Consider the following 20,461-nt stretch of genomic DNA (forward strand, 5'->3'; position numbering starts at 1 on the left):
TTAAATAATAAATATTATTAATATTATTAGTAAATAATATTAATAATTAATATATTATTATATTATATTATTATAGAATATAATAAATAAATTTAATTAGTTTTTTCTTTACCTAAAAAATGTAGGATACATATTAATATTATACTTAAATGAGTCTTCTTCCATAGTATTACGGTTAAAACTAAGAACGTTAACTAAGATTAGATGGTTGTGGGACTAGGTTTATAATTTTTATCTTATGGAATTAACATTAAAATGGTTGATAGTATAGTCGGCTATAAAATTAAAGCAAAAGATGAAGTAATTTATAATTTAAAATATTGATTTTAGTTTAAAATGGAGAACAAATTCTAATCAATGAATTTAAACTAATTGTGGAGCCGTTGGAACTGAAATTCAAGATATGTTCAAATATGTCATTGTTTGTCGTTACATCTTACACTGTACTTTTGTTCCAATTGGGTATAATGTGACTTTTTGTACAGCTTTAGAGTTATTTTTTGTTTTTCCAGTGGGAAAGAACAAAGCAGAAGTAAAGTTGAACAAACAGACGTTTACATGCATGACAAGATGGAGAGAACGTGACAGAGTTACTAAAGTAGACGTTTACAGTCACAAAACGGTGCTGCCTAAATAAATATTGTAACCTATTTACTAAGCTCATACATTACTCAATTATAAAGTTAATAGAGATTATAACCATAATTGTATTTATTTAAACTAAATATTCGATTATTTTTTACAATTAAATCAAGAGCAGCACTTTTTATCAGTTTGCACTTCCTGTATAATGCTTTAGGCGGCTGAATTTTCAAAATTTACATACATTATTCATAGTTTATATTAAATATCTCATCAAGTAGACTTTTGTACAATGAGCATCGTTATTGCCACAACTAGATGCCTGTATGTAGCATGTTTGCATTGTGTGACACACGTGAGTAGCTTTGGGCAAATCATTGTTTCTAATTTTCAATAGTCACTTTTCATCACATTTAATTATAAAATGAATTTTACTGCTATATACACTTTACATTTCTGAGTTCTATCTAATAAAAAATTGATAAATATCTTTCATTTAATTTACATAATAAAAATATACCTTATAGAACATTTTATTACGTTAAATCTTTCCATACTCCTTGTTGCCGAAACGAAAGGCTGATCAGTAACCCACTGGATTTCAATGAATTTATCAGTATGATATTTAGCATCTATCATCTGCTTAAAAGTTGTTGAGAGCAACTTTGTCTTTTATTTGTTACCGGAGCCTTTTTATTACCAAGATCCAAAATACTGAAATAGTATTTCGAGTACATCTGTCTCATATACATGTGTTATACAATTTTACAGACCACTAGTTCCTTAAAAGTTCGTGTACCAATCAATCAATACAGTTGAAAAGGATGTGCAGGTATCTTCATATATTTAAAACTTTTTTGTATGGCCTTTCGATAGCAAGGCTATCTTCGTCAGACACATCACAAAATGTTAAATGCAAAATCAGTGAATTTTTTTGCAGCGTGTAAGAGGTCAGCTTCTTCTTTTTTAAATAAAAAAAAACTGGAATATCTTTTGGTACTCCAATTGGAATAACATTATATTTTTCCGTACAAAATGGCACAAAAAGAGTAAAAAATTAGAATATTCGTGATGGTCGACTCAAAGCACAACGCAGCTTCTCGAGCACATTATAATAATTCTTGATTAACGACTTCTTAATCATAACACAATTAATTGTACTACAAAAATTAAATATTCAATCAAAATCCCTCAAGAATAATTGGGAAATTTACTGTAAGTAATTAAATCAAACGGTAAGGAAATTTTAATAATTCCACATATTGTTTATAGCTTATAACTTATTTAAACATTAAATCACGCCAGCTAAATTGGTAGTATTATATTTAATAGGAAGAAAGATATATTTTAATGATTTATTTAAATAGACCTATTTAAATGTGTTGATTTAGCATTAATATAAATAATACAATTATACGCAGATCAGATTTTATTCTCTACGGTGTAGTGCTCAGAAATGTTATTTATTGACAGCATCATAGATTATTTTCAGTTGATTTAATATAATGCGGCTAAAGAAACATTGATAGGAGCAGTTATCAAAATGCAGGGTGCATTACAACTGCTAATGGCTGTGTTGCTGAAAGGAAGGAACTTGTTTCTCACGTGACCCCGGTAATGGAGGCCATTATGTGGCAATGGGGACAATAATGGCGGGCAGCACCAACAATGGCGGCCAGTTGCCTACGAATGTGAGTAATCTATGAAAGTAACTATTACTATACTTTATGGTAATGTTATTGTATTCAAAATGTTATGAAGTAGGCGAATTGGAACAGTGTAAATTATTAAGACTACATGTATATATTTGTTGATAACGTAGTACACAGAATGTCCAGCAATAATAATAATAATTTAAAACGCAGTAGACATTATTTAACTTTGTCCTTTCTACTAAGTAGATTAATTAATTCATGACCAATATCATATAAAAAATAACACTTTTTAGTATTTATTAAATTAATATAATTTATTTGTTTTTATAGTCATATATTTTATAAGTTTATTTATTTATGCAAATAAATGTCATTATTTATTATGTAATATTATTTATGTATTAATAAATTTAAATTTAAATAGTGAAGACCATAAAGAAATAATTATTGAAAGGTTTCAGAGGGCAATATAATAACCAATATACAGCAAATTAGTCAATTTTAAAGTATTTAAAAAATGCAGAGTTTGCTCATTTTAGCTGGGGTCGTCTGCACTGTTTTGGAGAATAATAATAACTTACTATAACAGTACACTAACGGACAATACAGTGGACATGATTCAATGGAGAATATGTATGGTGATGATATAACATTTGCACTGCCAGCATATTTTTTATTTATTTAAATGTAAACGTATACTGTTTGCGTAAATAGACCAAATTACGTATACAATTTTGGCATTTCTTTGTAGCTAGTATAATATGTTTATTTCATCAGCAGGAGTATAAATATAATAAACCTATCGAGTTTACATCTCGTCCGTAAAGTATAAGCCAGAATCTAGATTTCCTGGGTAAAATAAAAATATATTTTGCAATTGAATATTCTTATCCATTAAATAAAATTTCATAAAAAGTACATATTTTAATACATTTTAAGAAAAGCACGTTGTGTAAGAAATGGCAATCATTTAACTATAAATGTTTATTTTATTTTATTTCCTTTCAACGGTCAAGGACCACTTTATAACAATAAACATAGTGCAAGGTAGCTAATTACCATTTTAGTGCCCAGACATAACAGGGACAAGCCAAACATGCGATTGTACTCTATACTCCTAGACATGATTGACAGTGTACATAATAAGTATAAATTATAATAAATATAACAGTAATGATAATAATTGTTGAGCAGGTAAGCAACCTAGAAATAAATAACAGTGCAAAAACAAACTATCCATAAAAAGTAACAATACAGAAAACTATAAATGGATAACAAGAACAAAAAAAGAAATATGTAAATGAACAGCAATGTTAATAAAGTAGTTTTAAATAAGTGACAATGCAAAAAAAAACTAAGAATGAATAACAAGTAACAAAGATCCATAAACACCAACAAAGTAAAAAAATAAATAAATAAATAAAACATTTCACAATACAAACTACCATCCTTAACAATAACGAGTGAAAAACACATACAAAACAAATGCCAAATATAATAATAAATAAATAAATAACAACTGCACAAAGCATATAAATAAATAAATACGAACAGCTACAATTATGGCAAAAGTGACAACTACATAGCGCTATGAATAAATTAATTACTTCTTAAAAAAAAGAAAAACATATGTATGCCATGCCCACATCACTCAACAAGTCCCCTATCTATTCTACTGTATACTGGAAAGCAGCCAGCACACGTCCTCTAATAATTGCTGCACTATCATTGAAGACGTCGAACCTGTCGCAGAAACCATTTCCGAGCCTGACCATTCTGGCGAGTGGACCGTGAAAGACGTAGGAACGCTGGCAATGGCGTCTACTGAACAAGTCGCGTGATCGAGTCCTTGCCAAGGGAATACGGAAGTCCACTTGTGATAGCAGCGTCGGGCAATGCAGCTGTCCATTAACCAGTCTCGTCAGGAACAGAACATCCGCGACGCACCGCCTCGCTTGAAGATCAGGGAGAAGAAGATCAGCCTGCAGTCCAGCAATAGGGATTTCCCTGTAGAGCAGCCCCATGAATGCTGCTGTTCATAAATAATGGAATTTATTTATTTATTTATTTAACTTCCAACGGTCAAAAGACCAATTTACAACGGGTTACAGTTTTACATAGTTTCTCAAGATGACTAATACTTATAAACACAAAGGGCCAAGCCAAACATGCAACGGAATTTAAAACTTAAAAAAAAACTTAAGGTATGAGAAGGCACAAGCCAAACATGCAATTGGACTTTAAACTAATTGGTGCTTAACCCTAGCTCAAGCATCAAGCCAAACATGCAGGGAACAATACAGCCAACACTATGCAACAATAACAATAAATAAAGCTATATGATTTACAATAAATATAACTATACTAGTAAAGGTAAATAAAATCTACATAATTGTAATAAATATTCACAGTATTAGAGTAACAAAATAGAATCTATAGAATTCGTAACAAATTTTAACAACGATAACAAATAAATAACAATAATTTATAATAAATATTGAGGATCATGATAAGTAAATAGAATTAGGAAAAAAACTAATGAACATGCACCATATGTTATACTAATAACTACAGTTTTGATTGCCGAATACAGATTCAATGCAGTGCCTTCCAGTCCAACAACTTCTTTTTGAAGGCCTCCTCACCTATACAATACAGATCAATGTCGTCCGGCATGCTGTTGGCCAGCAGCTGGAGGCGAGGAAAGGTGCTGTGGAACAAGTACTGGGTCGAATACTGACGTCTAGCGAAAAGATGGGTGTGGCGCAGGTGTCGAGAAGTGCGGAAGTCCAGCTTGACAAGTAGATCTGGGGCATCAATTTTCGAGTTAATCAGCTTCCTCAGGAACAGTAGGTCATTGATTATTCGTCTTGTGTGAAGTGGCATCAAGTTTAACTGAAGTTGCAGATCATGAATTGTAGCAGTGCGGTAGTCGAAGCCTAGCAGCACACCAACAAAACGGACGAAACGGGTTTGAACGTTCTCAAGTCCATCAATCTGGCCAATCAAGTAAGGGCTCCAAACAGATGAAGAATATTCCAGTAAGGGTCTCACCAGATGGATGTAAAGGATCCGTAGAGCATGAATAGAGAACATGTTGCGGCTGTTCCGTATGACGAAGTATAGGGCAGAATTAGCTCTCTTACAAATATAGTTAATATGTTCTTGAGGGTTTAAATTAGGAGAAAGCATGACTCCAAGGTCCTTTATCATCAGAGAACGCGAGAGGGGTTGATCTTCAAGTGTGTAAGGGAATATAATAGGTGTGCTAGACCTGGAGAAAGATATCATAGAGCATTTGGAAATATTTAATGACATGTCATTATCATAACACCACTTCATCAACAGATCAGTACTGTTCTGTAAAGCCCGGCAATAGTTGACAGTTTTTATTGTTCTGAAGAATTTAGCATCATCGGCGAAGAGTAAAACTTTTGATCCTTGGGTGTACTGGACTAAGTCATTGATAAATATTGAGAAGAGAACAGGGCCCAACAGCGATCCCTGAGGCACACCTGATATAGCAGAGAAAGGCTTCGACAAACAGCCAGCAACCCGAACCCGAAGAGAACGATCCCGAAGATAGCTCTTCAACCACATCAAGAGGCTTCCACTGAGTCCAATAGCTTCAAGCTTGGCCACCAGGTGTTCATGGCTTACACGATCGAAAGCTTTAGAGAAGTCTGTGTATATGGAGTCCACCTGATGAGATTCTGAGAAGGCAGTGAGAATGTGATCTTGGAAGGCTAGTAGATTAGTAGTAGTCGAGCGTCCTTTCATAAAGCCATGTTGTTCAGCACAGATAACACCCTTCAGATGGAATGACAACCTCTTCAGATCCAGGGATTCAAAGATCTTGGCAATTGATGACTGAACAACTACCGGGCGATAATTCTTGACGTCAGCGGGAGAACCAGACTTGAAGATAGGTGCTATATAACCCAATTTGAGATTAGAGGGAAAGATTCCGGCAGCCATGAGCATGTTGAAGTAAATGGTAAGGTGAGGAGATAAGACGCTACTGCAGAATTTCATAATCAATGGAGAGATGTCGTCAGGGCCAGCTCCCTTGTTCACATCAAGCGAATTCAGTACACCCTCCACCTCAGCACAGGTTACACAGCAGGAAGAGAGAGTGGTACATGCCTTGAGGTCATATATAGGTGGAGATGAAGATGGAGCCTTGTACACAGAGGAAAAAGACTTGGCGGACATGTTAGAGATGTCTTGAGGATTTTCAGCAAATTCATGATCGAGCTGCAATCGAGAAGGAAGTGATGGAGTCCTCTTGGAAGAATTGACAAAACTCCAGAAGACTCGAACGTTACTTTTCAGAGATGAGTCAATGGACTGAATATATGTTGAGTAGCATTCCCTCGTTAGTCTACTACATGCTGCACGAACACCACAAAATTGATAATAAAGACGGTTATCAAGAGTTGTTTGTAGCGCCTATGAAGTATCTTCTTCCTGATGATCACAGCTTTTAGTTCAGGGGAGAACCAAACAGGAAAGGCTCGTTTACCAACGTATTTAGATGGACATGCGCTCCTGATATTGCAGCTAAGTTGGAAACAAAATTCTGAAAATAAGTCTTCGACAGGAACACTGTTATCGAACACAGGATAGTTCAGACGCTGAACCCAGTCAAACACATGGGCTAGATCACATTTCCTTAGATTGGGAACAAATGCACTATAGTAGAGGTTTTCTGAAGTATTAATATCCAGGTCCATTTCCAGCGCAGGATGGTGACATTCCACAGGAAGAAGAGGGTCTGAGGCATTCAGGACTTGCAAGTTCACAGAAGAAAAGACCAAATCCAGAAGGACACCTCGATCATTGTAGATATTATTGTACTGCTTAAGATCAAGGAAATTCATAACATCATAAATACGTTGGGCTGATGTGTTGAGGTGGGTAAAGAGACTGGACCAGTCCACGTTCGGCAAGTTAAAATCTCCAATAATCAATAATGGGTGTATGTCTTGAACGGTAATTGACAGTTCCTCCAGAATAGATGCAAATTCCATGTATTGGGTAGAGTTCTGATTAGGAGGCAGATATACACCACCAAGGACAAGAATAGAATTCTTTAGCTTCATGGCTGCAAAGACACATTCAATGTTAAGAGAAGACTGAGAGAGTTCCCAGGAATCAAACCGGTCCCATATTGCCACAATCACCCCACCACCACTGGTTTTCTGGCTCGATAGAGAGGTCCTATCACATCTATACACCCTGTAATTGAAGAAACCAAGTTCAACATTACTTATATCCCCTGTAAGGTTGGTCTCCACCAATACAATCACATCATATACGGAATGGCTAAGAGATTGGCGCAGGGTTACAAGTTTAAATCTCAGTCCATTGACGTTTTGAAAAAACACACTGATTTTCTTTTGACCGTTGGAGTCTAAGCGTTTTTTTATTTCAACTTGGAAATAGAGGGAACTCCATTAATGTGTAAAATTAACAATGGCTTAGCAAATATAAAACTGAATTTAATACCATAATTAATTTACGAGTACATTGTTAATATTGTATTAATCCGTGTATGTGGATTGTCACATTTAAACTAATCACAACTTTATTTATTCTAGCCAATAAGGTTAAAAGTACATTAGTTCGCATAAGTTCTGACACTAGAGCATTCAGCTGTTATGATGACGTCACGAACACAATTACTCAGAACCCTGAATATCAAGCAGCTAGCGGTAGCAGAGTTCACGTACTTGATGTGTATTGATGCGACATACTGGGTTTAACTTATGGCCTGTAATACTACATATACTGATCGGCATAGATTAGTCCCCTTTAATACAATTAGTATTTAAAAGTAATCGAAATCAGTTTTGGTGGGTGAATTTTTTACATTTAAGGGTTACAGTCCTTCCTTACAACCTTTACAACAACCTTACAACGTAATGCATTTACATTTAGAAATTTGAGCAGTTTGGCTGTAACTACGAATAAATATGTTTTATGATAATTATATAACTTTATTGTAGTATATAGGCCTAGATGGCTTATAGACTGAGGTAGTAATATCTGTTGATAAATTAGTTGTTTTGAAAGTAGTGTTCTTAGAGATAAAACAGTGAGTTTGAACCAATTTTTAAGATTCAATATAGGTTAAAGATATTAAATTATTTATTTAAAAATATATAAATTATTTTTTGGAAGAATATAGAGTTATATCCTCGATGTCATTTAAAATTATTATAATTTGAGAATAAATAATAAAACATAAAGAATAAATCAACCGAGAAATATATTTAAGATTTATATAGGAATATAATATATGGAAACTCAGTGACACAGATAAAACAAAGCAAAAGTGGTTTCGTTTGCAGAAACTTAAAATGGACCCAAAATTTATAAAAACTTTATATTTGATATTGTATAGAATTATTTCTAATTAATATATTGTAAATGTTACTATAATTTCTTACAAAACTTGCTACCTAGCTAATAATTAAAAAGAGGCATAGTTATTAAAATTACTATATTATTATTATTATATTATTATATACTGTTATTAGGCATTCATTGGTTATCTAGTAGACTATAGGTAATATTTTTTATAATGCGTTATTCGTATGGCGTAGTTATTATATGAGGATACTTAGCTTCACTGAAACATTAGAGGTCAGGAAGGAAGGGGATCATGAAACCTTGCCAACTAACCCACAACGCAAATGTCAACAACAATCGATAGGTAACTGTATGCCCCGGTATATTGTGTAACCTGTCAAAACCACTTGATTGGCTCAACCTTCATTCTGTATTGTTCATGTTGGAACATGCAATTATACTACACTTGTACAACTCACGGCTACGCCTATCTCTAATTGCTATGCGGAATAATGACACCGACGGACTGAAGTGAATATTCATAACTGGTTCCGAACTCTATTCAATAGTTCCATTCATTATTCACTTGTCGTGAACCAAACTATACGAACTATAAGACTAAAATTTCGTCCAAATGTTCAATTTTGTGATAATATTTGTCTAAGTTTTGTATTTCAGGCTTATTTTGTCATTTAGGATAATATTTCAGAAGCGAGAATCTGAATTTTCTTGAAATAAATAGAAAATGTCATTGAATGAAGAATCGTTAGCCAATTCAGTTCTTGCTGAGATCGAAATTTAAGGGTAGAAAAGGGTTGAAATATGAAATCATATGTTTTAGTTTTTTACCTGAAACAATTAAAACCAAACTTAATAACAGTAAATAAAATTAAATCAACTTCGGCTAACCATATACAAACCCTTAATTTAGCTAATTTAAGTTTCTTTAAATAGTTGTCTGTGGAGGATTAAACTATAATTTATGTGTCTTACGGTCGCTTCAAGTGTATCAGGCTAGGAAATATTAAAATAATAATATGATGTCTTTTAATACCACCCTTTAATCGCCAAATATATCGTGGCTGACTATTTTCTTTAAAGTAAAAGTGTTCAATCTTTTTTAAAACATCGGTGTTGTGCTTATGCAGTGCAACTTTCTCTTGATTGCTGATTGGCGAAGCTTACTTAACTTTGGTTCACTGTTCTTAAGTTTTGTTTTAATTGCATTAGGCCAAAAATATGAATAATATGATTTTATATTTTAATACGTACTGCACCATATCATTTCGATCTCCACTGGAAATTGCACGGCTGAGAATCGATTTCTTAAATAAATTAAATTTTCTAATTATTTCGAGAAAATTCATGTTGCGTGCTGAAAAAAAAAAATTGCTCTGAGATTCGACCTTAAACGAAAGTATAGTATATCAAGATAAAAACATCGCTTTTAACATCTAAACAGTTACCAAAATAAAGGAATTTAATTAAAAATTAAAATTCTAACACGTATGAGATCATTGCTAGTACAAGTAATTTTATGTGAATAGGAATAGGAATAGTGAATAGGAATCCATCAATAATTAATGATGATAATTGTCACTATGACAACCGTCTATACGTATTAACTATTATAAGCCCATAACACACAATTTAGTTAAGAATGACAACGCATGGTATGGAATATTAGGGAGCTTGTGTTCCCCCATGTTACACGTAATATAACAGCATGAACGCCCTTTGACAGCCAGGCCACATAACACTATCATGTTAATTACCGATCAAACAGTCACCAGTAATTAGGCGTCCCCGTATCTTCCAGAAACACGTCCCTCACCATTCCTTCATATTGACAGCCCAACTACTGTTGACTGTAAAGCAGAGTTTTTAAGATTTCCTGATAAAATATCTAGTTGTTCATTGAAATATTACTAAGATAATTCTTAATACCTTAGTAATATTAGGCGTCATTAATATCTCAAATAGTTTATTGAGCGTTGACGAAGCTCATTATTCTAGGAGTTGTTAAAATTTCACCCCTGTCTGTCTGTCTATCACATCGAGATCGATAATAATGCATGTCATTACATGTGATTAGGCAGAGCATTAGCCAACATTATTGGTCTTATGTCTATCCTTGTAGGCAACTAGAAGGCAACAGAATAAATAATTGTATATATAAACTGAGTGTAATCATATGAAGTTTTAACATTTGAGTTTTACGCACATGTAGTCTAACTATGCGTAAGATGTCTCAAGAAAAATGCCATGTGTGAACTTGAAAGTTTTGCTTGAAAATAATTTTCTACATTGGCAAAAATGATTCCTGTGGTGGCGTATGTTCTTCATGGGATTTGGCTGAGCGTCATCTTGCTCAATAGACTCTCAAAATTTACATTTTATTGTGCCTAGCAGATGTAATATATCTTTTCTGAATAATATTCTGCCAGTTTATCGGTCCACAGGCATCTTAAGAATTAAACGAAAAATCTTTACTATATATATATATATATATATATATATATATATATATATATATATATATATATAATATATATATATATATATATATAAGTAGATAGTAATATGGGGTTCCTGGCGCACTTTCGGAGCCGACCGAAAAGCAATGTAAAATACTGTTCAATGTACCATAAAGGAAGCTGAGAAATAACACAGCAAATCTCAATGAAAAATTAACCGAATCTACAGTCGTTCGTCTCCAAAAGCGATCGGTACATTACTATCTACTCTGTGGAATGAAAAATTAACCAAATCTGAGCTTCTACTTTCTTAAGCTGTGCTTTGTAAAATGTTGTCAAATCTGCTACGAATAAAGGAAAAATCTTAATAAAATTTAATCAATTTAAAACATTTTTACTAAAAACATACTGTACTTTAATAAAAAACTTTTCTACTAAATAAACAACATGAACTCACCAAGCTCTCTTCAGTTTCTAGCATTTCAAAAACTTACAAAGAAAGACAATTTTAACGAGTTCAACGAATTACCAAAACATTTTAAAGAACAGTTGATACTTTCCTTAAATGATACAGAATTCAAAGAACTTGTAAAGTCTTTTGCAGAAAAAACGTCTAATGGAGTGTTTTACTATCGGCAAAAAACTAAAAAAGTAAGGGATTACATATTTAATATAATTACGAAAGATATTGAAAAGAAAGTAAAAAATAAACAAACAGAGAGTTTTCATCGTTTTTTTATGACATTTTTCCCATATTATACGTCCTTTCAAGATAATCAAGACTTAATTGATGAATTTCTTAGGAATTTTTGTGAGTATCAAGATTTATCAACACAATTCATTAAAGAGCATTATAGAATTTTTCTTATAGAATATAGCCACATTTTGTGTGAAACAAAAGGTATTACTGTAGATAATATTCCATGTGATTCCTATGAAGAAAGACACCAACTATGGTTATCAAAACAGTACTATGACGTGGGGAGGGACTGCAAGTTTTAGAGTTAAGACTTTATTCTACAAAGTTAATTGTTATAATTTCTTTATCTTTTATAGTCTTCTTTCCAGTAACAATCAAGTGTAATTTTTCATTTTTGTTTAATTCTTTAATCTTTTTTTCATCCAAAACAGTCAAAAATCTGTTCGGCAAGTGTACTTTACAATCTTCCAACTCGGCAATTATTGTAAACCCGAATTTATCTTTCATTTTCTCCAAATTCAAGATTCTATGTTTCTTCCTTTCTTCCAATTCATTTAACTTCTTATACTCTTTAAACTTACATTCTCCAATATCATTTAACTCCTTCAAGAACTCCATTTAAATAGAAAAAATTTAAAGACGGAAAAAATGAAATTCGCTAACCTTCACTCGAGAAGTCGGGGAGAATGTGAGTAAAACCGCATTCTTTTCAAGAGGTTCTTCGTTTAATTTCTCCAAATGTACTATAAAATCATCGAGGATAACTGGCTTAAAATCGTAGACAAATTCAACATCCAGATAATGAAAAAATACAGGTAATATCTTTTCATAATAAACGTGTGTATCGATACCTACAAACCTAATGTATTCTTTGAAAAGGAAAATAATTTTGTCAATGGTTCCAAGAGATAAGTAAAAATTTTTATTCTGTTTTCTAAATTCTGTAACAAATTTTGTTTGCTTCTTGTCTCCATATTGCAATTTTGTAAGCAGGTTATTCAAATGTGTTAATTTATTTCGAAATTTCTTAGGTTTAGGTCTTTCTAACAAAATTAAATTACAACCTCTACAAACTAAATATCTTTTATCGATAATTTCTCCTCTATTAGAACACTTGTAACAGTTGGCATTATACTCTTCCATTTAAACAAAAAGATTTTTTTATAAATGGAGATTATGGAACTAAGTCTGCCGAGATATAAATTTTTCAGCGCAAATGTTTGTGTTTACATTTCTACAACAGAGATAAATAGAAATAATTTCATTCTATTGTACAACTATTTAGGATATTTTGTCTATGACTACAAAGATTATTCCGGAAGAAATCGAGATTTTTCATCAGCGAAAGAGTATATTTTTGAAGTTTTAGAAGGAATGAAAGAGAATAATATGAACATCATCAATTATTGTAAAAGACAAAATGAATGATTGTGTCTTTGGTGTAGTGTTGTTAGTGTGCGTGTTTGCGCTATGGGGAATCACATCACATTCAACTTCTACGGTGTCTATTGTTTAGAGACTTGGCCCTGCACTGCTACTGTCCAACCAAGTTAATGGCTAGGAGCTGTAATTCGGGTCTTAGACTCTGGAATTTTTTTGTTCCCAAGTCTCATTTTTCTTTGGTAACTACTGTGTACAAGTTGATGGAGAGATACAATTAGGGAATTTGTGTCGGGTGTTTTGTAAGTGTAATGTTGTATTAATGAATGATGTGAATGATGAATGTAATGAACGAATTAAGGAAGAGAAGGAATGTACGAATTAAGGAAGAGAAGGAATTAAGGAATGAAGTGGAAAGGTGAGGAAGCAAATGGCGCGCCAACCACAGTTGTCATTACTCGGCTTGTTCTATAGTCATTACACTATGGCCACTCGTGTAAAGACTTGTCCCCAACCACTGAACGACAACCATGTCTTCCTCAATAAAAAGCGCGCCTGAAGCTCTGGGATTTGAACCCAGAACCTCAGGCTTTGAAGGCAAGCGTCTTACCAACTGAGCTACGGAGAGTCTCGAAAGTTATAAGCTATATCTCTGCTATATAAGTTGTTCAATTAGGAGTGCTAGTTTACAAATTTATTAATAATTTTATATTTCAAAAACCACTCAACCGATTTTAATGAAATTTGGTACACATATAGTAAATACTTAACTCTTTCGACTTAACTTATCCATAAGGGTGAAATCATCCCCTATTTCTTAATATTCATAAAAAAATAAAAAAAATTATCAGAAAAATCTGAAACTTCAAAAACAAGCGAGTTCAACTTAAAATTTCATGAAAATAACAAAATTTTCAAAAACTACCCCAATCATCCCTTATCTTAAAACTCTTATATCTCGAGAACTATTGGAGCTTTTTTGCTGAAATTTGGTATATAGGATCAGTAAATATTAAAGTATTTTTTAAAATCATAACTTCCGGTCCAACCCTTAAGATGACCTTGGAATAGTTTTTTGTTAATATCATCCCCATTTTTTAAGATATTCTTTTGAAATTAAAAATGAATACTTATATCAATGTCTTTAACAATTCTGTAAAGTTTTACAATTATCCGATGAATAATAGTGAAAATAACGTGATTTTTACTGAATTTCTCTAATATCGTTCTTAATCACATCATAGGCTAAAAATTTCTCAGAAACCACAACCACATAACAAATCGCGTTTGTAACAGCTTTTTGAAAATCCATATTGATAATTATATCGTTCTTTGAACCAGAAATATTTGTCAAACTCTTTGTTGTATCAATGACATAAATAGGTCTATTCGCTAAAAATTCTTTAGGATTGTAATACATTTCCTTATTATTACAGTAAACTTTCTTAAAATCTTGATACATCTGATACATGATTCTGAAAAGACCTCCGGAAATGTTTAAATTTTGTAATTCATCTGGATAATAAGAACCGTTCAATTTTACTCTGATATTTTTTACATCCAAACTATCAAACTTTGAAGGATTTTTTTCTTGATTATTCTGTCTATCTGTTTGAAAACCTATGATAACGAACTTGGGATTGAAGATATTTCTATAAATATTTGTGATATCGAACGAATAAGTTGTTCCGGAAATACCTTTTTGTTCAATACATTGCCAATCTAGAAAATTAAACATAATGTTTTGACTTTTTGTAATTTCATCAATCAACCTAATTTTACTCGTGGTTTTATAATCAATCATTGGAACTCTAATAAAAAAATCTGTAATTGTTATTTTTCCATCAACAGGCATAACATTTCCAGTTGCAGTCTTCAGAATCACATCATCGTCTTCTGCTCTTATAAAACTTAGATAAAATCCTCCTTTATAGATCGGAATAGTAACATTTTCAAAAAATCCTAATCCAAAATGAGATAAATTTCCAGCTGCTTCAAAAACACCAAATTTAAAATCTGATTCAAAGCCATTAGAAGTTTGAGAAATAACATCACTTTTTGAATACGAAATAGTTCCTTTAATTGTGCTTAATTGGCCACAGTTTTCGACTTCTTCTATCAATTTATTGTGTTTTCTTACTTCAATCTTAGAAAATAAAAACGGTATAAAATTATCGATTAATCTAACATTATCAGTTCCAAGATATGCTTGACCATCTTGTTTTGTTAAAGTTCCAGAAATATAAAACTGGAAGTTAGACGAGCAAAAGTTATCTCCAAAATCAATATTAAACTCAGTTCTTTTATTTGGTTCATTCAAATGTTGTTTACTAATTGGATAGAAATTTTTAAACTCCGCCCTTTCAATATCACTAGCATATTTTCTGTAGTCCGCCATTTAATAAGAGAAAATTTAGAAATTTTAAACATCATGTATCATTTTTTCATCGATCTAATGTACGTTTTTATAAGAAAAGATATAAATTTTAGTAAAATAATTAAAAAGATTAGAGTCATTTTTAATGATCTACTTCGTCATATTCAGGATTCTCTTCCTTAAATTTTGCGATCTCGGTCACATATTTCAATAAAATCTGCACAGGATAGTAACCGCTATCTATAATATTGTTCCAATCAACTGTATCTTTATTTTCATCCAAAAACTTTATACTCAAGTGTTGATAGAGACAAAGAACAGACATATGATCTTTTAATTGATAATGTATATTTTCTTGAATGAACTCTGATGATAAAGTTTGATATTTAGCAATGTTATACCAATTCAATTTGTTTACGTATAATCTCATCATATCTTCGGATAATTCATATTTTTGAGAAATGTCATCCCAATGTTCTTTTTTCAAATCTCTTTCGTGTTGCATGATAAAAAGATCGAAAGCACTGTAATGTCCCGCCATCTCTATTTATTAAGAAAAAATTTCAAAATCAAGTTTTTATAAATTGGCTCTTTTTAGTGTTACATTCAGCACATTTTCCAGATATTCTCTTAACTCCATTGATGTTTGCATAGTATTTTATATCATTTGTTGCAGTTTTTTCTTTACATCTCACACAATATATGAGCGCCATTTATATAAGGAAAATTAGTCATCATAGCCGCCTACTCCATTAAATCTGTTGTCGATGTTTTCAAAAGTTTTATCGACATCTTCTTTAAATTTATTAAAGTTTTCTTCTAGTTTATTTACTTTATCGAGATATAAATCGTTGTATTCAACGAGTTTATGATCAATATTCTCAAAAGTTTTTGTGGCATCTAAACTAAACTTATCAAAAGACTGCTTATTTTTTATAACTTTTTCATTAATTTCGCCAAAGTTTTCTTCTAGTTTAATTAATTTATCATGAAGTAAAGATTGATTAGTAACTACTCTTTTAAAAACTTCACCATTTTTTCTATCGGTTTCATTAAAACCCTCTTGAAATTTAGCGAAATCTTCCAAAAAGTTTGTTATTTTTCCATAAAGATCGCCTTTATATAGATTGAAGTTTTCTTCAAATTTTGTAAATTTTTCATCACAATTTTCTATAGATCTTTTACTTCTCGCTTCAAGTTTTTCATAGACTTCTGTTGTAAAATCTTTAACATGCTGTTTATGATTCTCATAATTTTGTTTTAGTTCATTAAACATTTTAATAGGATCTTCTAATTGAATCATTACAACAACATCAAATGGATTAATTCCTTTACTAACACCGCTAATTCTTTTTCCTTTAAAATCTAAGGCATTTTTAACATTCGGATCATGTAAATCAACAATATCGATGTTTTCTGATAATCTTAGAGGTTTTAAAATTTGTTCTTTAACAACAACATCATGTTTGTCAATACCAGGTCGAACACCGACAATTCTTTTCTTATTAGCCAAACTAACATAATTCTTTTCAACTTTGATCGCTTCAGTAATTTCATCAGCTTTTTCGATGTGAGACATTAAATTGGTAAATAATTTTTTTACACCATCATCAACTTCTTTTTCCAATGTTTTTATTTTATCAGCAACTTCATTTGAACTCATGAAATTTGCAAGTTTGTTATCATATTCTGCTTTAAAATCTTCAATCTCGACAGCAAACATATCTGAATCTGGAAGGTTTTGTAATACATTTTCTAACTTGTTATCAAACTCATTTCTCAAACTATCAAAATTCAAACTATTATCTACATTTTGAATAATTTGTGTTCCAAATACGTCAAAAATATTTTGTGAATCCATATTTATTAAGCAATAATTTGTTAACAACTTCTTTAAAATCTTTACCATCACTCAGTTCATTCAACACAAAAACACATAAATGACCACAAATTGGGGGATCTTTATAGTCTTGAATCTGAGAATCATTGTAGTAAACGCTTGATTTTTTCAAATATTTAATCAATTCTATAGGTGGTTTGTCCTCAATTCTTCCATACGAATCAAAATAAAACGCAATCTTATCATTTTTATAATAGCAAATCCAATGTGTTCCACTTCCCATAATCGAGTCTAAATTCACAATTCCACATTCAAATTTCTTAACTTTTTCAGGTAATGTATCTCTCATGAAGATTCCTCTAAAATGTTTAATATTTTTGCAGATTTCTTCCAATTCCCCGAATGTTAAAGGTTTAAATTTTTTTTTCAATGTTTGATTTCACGTAATTCAAAGTTTTTTTTTTCATCTAATCCAGATCCTGTAACATCTTCCAACTCTTTATCTAACCAATTTAAAATGTTTCGAACAATAGGAATCACATCCTTTTTAACGATTGGAGCAGCTTTACGAACATAAGGAACAACATTTTTAACAACTGGAATATTTTCTCCAAAATCTAATAAATCTTTCAAAAGTCCACCATTTTTAAGTTCTTTCAACTGATTATAAGAAAATTCTATTCTGGTTCCTTTCATTGTTTTTCTTATGTTTTTCGAGTTTATTGTATTGTCTATTTGTTAAAAATATCTTATCTTCGCCATTTTTTAGTTGATCTATTTTAAATTGAATACTAACGGGTATTTTCTTCTTAAAAGCGGATTTTATTTTTTCTTTCTGATTTTTGCTGAAATTTACATTCACCTCCATTTATATAGTTAAAATTTCAAGTTCTCTTCGATTCCCATTCCTAGTTTTCTCTTCAAAAACATTGCTCCAGCTGTTGGAAGCGCAACAAATCTTTCACCTAAACTAGCATCTTTTGATAAAAATCTATCCATTGCCTTATCTTGCAAAACTTTATCTGCGATATGTCAGGAATTTGTGTCTCTATGTTTTGCATAAAAAATATCGTGTTCCATAGCAGCTTGATCTAATTTATTTATACCAGTATCTCCTCTTTTTAGTCTTTTTTTCGAGTTTTGTGCCAGGCCCCAGATACTGATAAGTTGGTACGTGTAATTCAAAAGGTAAATTGTTGATAAAATCATTCAAAAGTCCGCTACCCTCAATCATAGATGAACTTATTGCCGGCAAAACTCGTTTTAAATATTTAATTCCATCAGGTTTTTCAATCATTTCATCAAGTTTGTTCGAAATAAAATCTTTAATCGCTTTCTTTTCGTTCAAAAAATTGTTGTTTCCAGCCTTTTCTTGAGCATAAATATAATTAATAATTCCATCGAGTTTTGTCAAATCGTCGATATATCTGTATTCAATCTTATTATCACTGTATTTTCTCACACCTGATCCTTCGATTCTTTTTTCCCAAATTGGTTTAATCAAATTGAGATATTTTTTACCTTTACTTGACTTTGGTTTCTTAGTTGATGGATCATTATTTTTGTAAATTGAATCAGATTTCCATAAAATTTCAGTATACTTTTTCAAGTCTTCTTCAGAATATAAACCGTCTTTTGGAACATCAGTGCCTGTTAATAATCTCCATAAACCTTGAGTTCCTTCATATGTTTTTTCATTAATAATGATATCATTATGCTCAAAATTCACGGGCAAATTTCCAATCATAAAACTTTTCTTTTTTCTGTCCCAATACAAACCAAATTTATCATCCTTTGCTCTAGGAAGAAATTTTTTACCAATTTCACCAATTATTATATCCGTTGTTCCAGGACTTATTGGTTCAACTATGGTAGAGTCTTCAATGATTCGAGGTCTAAATGGTGTTGAAGATGGTAATTTTGGCAATTCAAACTCAGATTCTGGTATCGAAATATCAGCAAATTGTCGTACAACTGGAACCAAATTCATCAAATTTTGATTATCGCTTAAAACATTTTCAATTTTGCCCTCAACATTTTTTATTGCAGAAGTTACAGGTTGATTAATTTTTTGAATAAGTTCTTGTTCTTCTTCATCAATTCGAATCTGTTCTTTAAATTCTTTGATTAATTTCTTTTCTATTTGATCAAGTTTTTTTTGCTTCTTCTGAAGTTACGTTCGCCATTTATTTAGGAAAATTTTAAACGTGGAACGTAAAACGTGAACACGAAACGTGAACACGGAACGTAAACCGTGAACGTGGAACGTGAAACACGAACGTGGAACGTGAAACACGAACGTGAAACACGAACGTGAAACGTAAACACGAACGTAAAACATGAACGTGAAACACGAACGTGAAACATGAACGTGAAACACGAACGTGAAACATGAACGTGAACACGAAACGTGAAACATGAACGTGAACGTGGAACGTAACAGATTTACCGTTTTTCAGTTGTTTTCATAATGTAAATAAAAAGTAAAGATAATGTAAAAATAATTGTAACAAATATTTTATCGAGACCACTGAGCAGCATTTATATTAGAAAATTTATTCAAATATTTACCATTTTTAGGCTTCAAAGTTAGATTAATAGTTAAAAATCCATAGTCTTCTTTCCAAATTTTATCACACAATTCATTAAAGTGGTTAAAACTCATATCAGATCCCACATAATTGTTGTAAATCTTTCTCGAATAGTGATCGTCTTGCTTAAAAACACACAACATATTCAAATTATTTCTAATAACTTGTTTATCAACCTTTGAAAAGCATTGGGAAAGATAGATACAAGATATGTTTTTGTGACGGGACATTACGAAATATTCCTTAATAACGTCTTGATTTTCTAAAATACAATCATCAAAAACGATTAACGAATTGGGTTTACATTCGCTTAACGGAACTATGTCCTCAGAAGCATTATAAAAATGTGATATTTTTTTGTTTAAGTTTTTCTCAATATTTTCAAATCTTTCTTGTAATTTTTTATAGGCGTCTTGTTCTAAAGATTTACTAAAAACATACAAATTGGAATAAGGAATCAACCTATTGTAGATAAAATTCAATAGTAAAGTTGTTTTTCCAC

Source organism: Homalodisca vitripennis, chromosome 1, assembly GCF_021130785.1.
Source record: "Homalodisca vitripennis isolate AUS2020 chromosome 1, UT_GWSS_2.1, whole genome shotgun sequence".
In the NCBI taxonomy this organism is placed as follows: Eukaryota; Metazoa; Arthropoda; class Insecta; order Hemiptera; family Cicadellidae; genus Homalodisca; species Homalodisca vitripennis.